The sequence below is a fragment of the Lygodium microphyllum genome, unplaced genomic scaffold (assembly GCF_053477565.2).
Source record: "Lygodium microphyllum isolate KBCC unplaced genomic scaffold, Lygodium_microphyllum_v1.1.10 scaffold_74, whole genome shotgun sequence".
Lineage (NCBI taxonomy): Eukaryota > Viridiplantae > Streptophyta > Polypodiopsida > Schizaeales > Lygodiaceae > Lygodium > Lygodium microphyllum.
Genome location: NW_028229557.1, coordinates 447,925 through 449,942, shown reverse-complemented (window position 1 = coordinate 449,942; position 2,018 = coordinate 447,925). Strand labels below are relative to the sequence as shown.

The following is a 2,018-nucleotide window of genomic DNA, read 5'->3' as shown; positions in this document are numbered from 1 at the left end:
TTTCATACTTTATGCACACTTAGTTTTTGTGATTACATTTATGCTCTGCGTATTCAGTCTATGTTGACTTTTACATTAGGACATGCAGCATAGAGCTCTCCTGAAGAATTATTTGCAGCCCTCATACGCTGTCGTATTGCTGCGCATTCGAGATGTGAAAACCACCCGAAAGTAGTGTGTGCGATTTCATACTTTATGCACACTTAGTTTTTGTGATTACATTTATGCTCTGCGTATTCAGTCTATGTTGAACTGGGTCAAGGAGAGAAGACATTACAACTATTTGAATAAATGCATGAGGAGGATATCCCTCTGGATAGTATCACACTTGTCTGTGCTTTAAAAGCTACAAAGAAAGTAATTATATTAACACCTTCTGCAGATGCCCCAATGTTGTGATGGGTGTTAATGAGGAAAAATACAAACCAGAGATGCAAATTGTATCAAATGCCAGTTGTTCAACGAACTGTCTAGCTTCGCTTGCAAAGGTTATACGCCAAGAGTTTGGAATTATTGAGGGTCTGATGACTGAGGTCTATGTAACTACTGCAACTCAAAAGACAGTGGATGGTTTTTCTAGGAAGGACTGGCGAGGAGAAAAATAGTACAGCACAAAACATCATCCCTAGCTCAACTGGTGCTGCAAAGGCAGTGGGAAAGGTGCTACCTGCGCTGAATGGCAAGTTGATTGGCATGGCATTTAGAGTTCCGACTCCTAATGTTTCAGTTGTTGATTTAACTTGCCAACTGGAAAAAGATGCTTCTTACGATGAAGTTAAGGCAGCAGTCAAAGCTGCGTCTGAAAGCTTAATGAAAGGGATCCTTGAATATACTGAGGATGATGTGGTCTCTACCAACTTTGTTGGGGATGAGAGGTCTAGCATCTTTGATGCAAGGCAGGCATTGCTCTGAACAAAATAAATTTATGAAGTTTGAGGCATGGTCTGACAATGAATGGGGCTACAGCAACCGAGTGGTGGATCTCATCAGCCATATTGCTTTGGTTGCTGCTGGCAAGAAATATTGAGATCTTCTAATCTATGCGACTTCGAGGTTGGGCCTGTCATTAAGCTGGTGGTTTTTGTGTAACACTCAGGAGTTTTTGCTTTTTTTCGGGACAGAGCCGCGCTTTAGGGGAAAAGAGAGCCGTGCTTTGAGGGGAGAAAAACGACGGAAATAACTGGTGCAGAAGAGCTCGGAGGAGAGGAACGTAGAGGCAACAGGGAACCCGGTGGAGGGGAATTTGGGTCGCGGATGATAGAGGAGGCAACAACCGAGGCTTCGTCTTCTTCAGCACACATGAAGTGGAGGGTGGAAGCATACAACGAGCGCCAAAGAATGATGAAGCTGACAACATCAACAAATCAAAGAGTTCGTGAGCTCCGAAAGGCTATGCTGGTCTAAGCTTGTACATTGCGGAAGAAGAACACGTCGATGACGAATCAACCGGATGTGGCTGCGATGGATGATGAAGGCGAAGTTGTAGCTGAGGTGGAGGAGATGACAGACGGACCTGAAGCTATCTTCCAATGCTGCGATGGTGCATGCTTTTGTATCCTTCCACGCCATCAAATGCTGCAATGCACACTGGCGTAACTCCTCTTTAAACCTCATTGCTATGCGGGAAAGTAGAAGCTACTACTCATGCTGTGAATCCAAGAAGCACCTTGTTCAGGTATCTGTTGCTCCATGGCTTACGAGATCTCGTGTACTCGCCCTTCTTGCAAGGGTCTCTCTCTGTAGCTTGGCTTCGAAGCTCAAAGGCAATTGAACTTGTACTGGCCAACGGTCGCCCCTCCCAAGTTATGGAAAAATCGAATCATCTACCGTTAATGGTGCTCAAACTCCTGATGGAATAACGGGAGAGGCGAAGAAAGCTCCAAATCAAGCAGAAAAAGCAGACAACACGAGGTCTTGTTGATGATTGGAATTTTGAGGATTGGCACGATCCATCCTCGTTGTCATCAGCAAAGGATGTGAATAGGAGTAGCAAGAGCAATATCATTGAAAGCTTATAT

The 2,018-nt window shown here is 44.5% G+C and overlaps 1 pseudogene; it reads left to right on the top strand.

Moving 5' to 3' along the window:
• The first annotated feature begins 291 nt into the window (after positions 1–291).
• Positions 292–1,027, top strand: LOC148008712 (glyceraldehyde-3-phosphate dehydrogenase GAPCP2, chloroplastic pseudogene; annotated as a pseudogene).
• Positions 1,028–2,018: the final 991 nt, after the last annotated feature.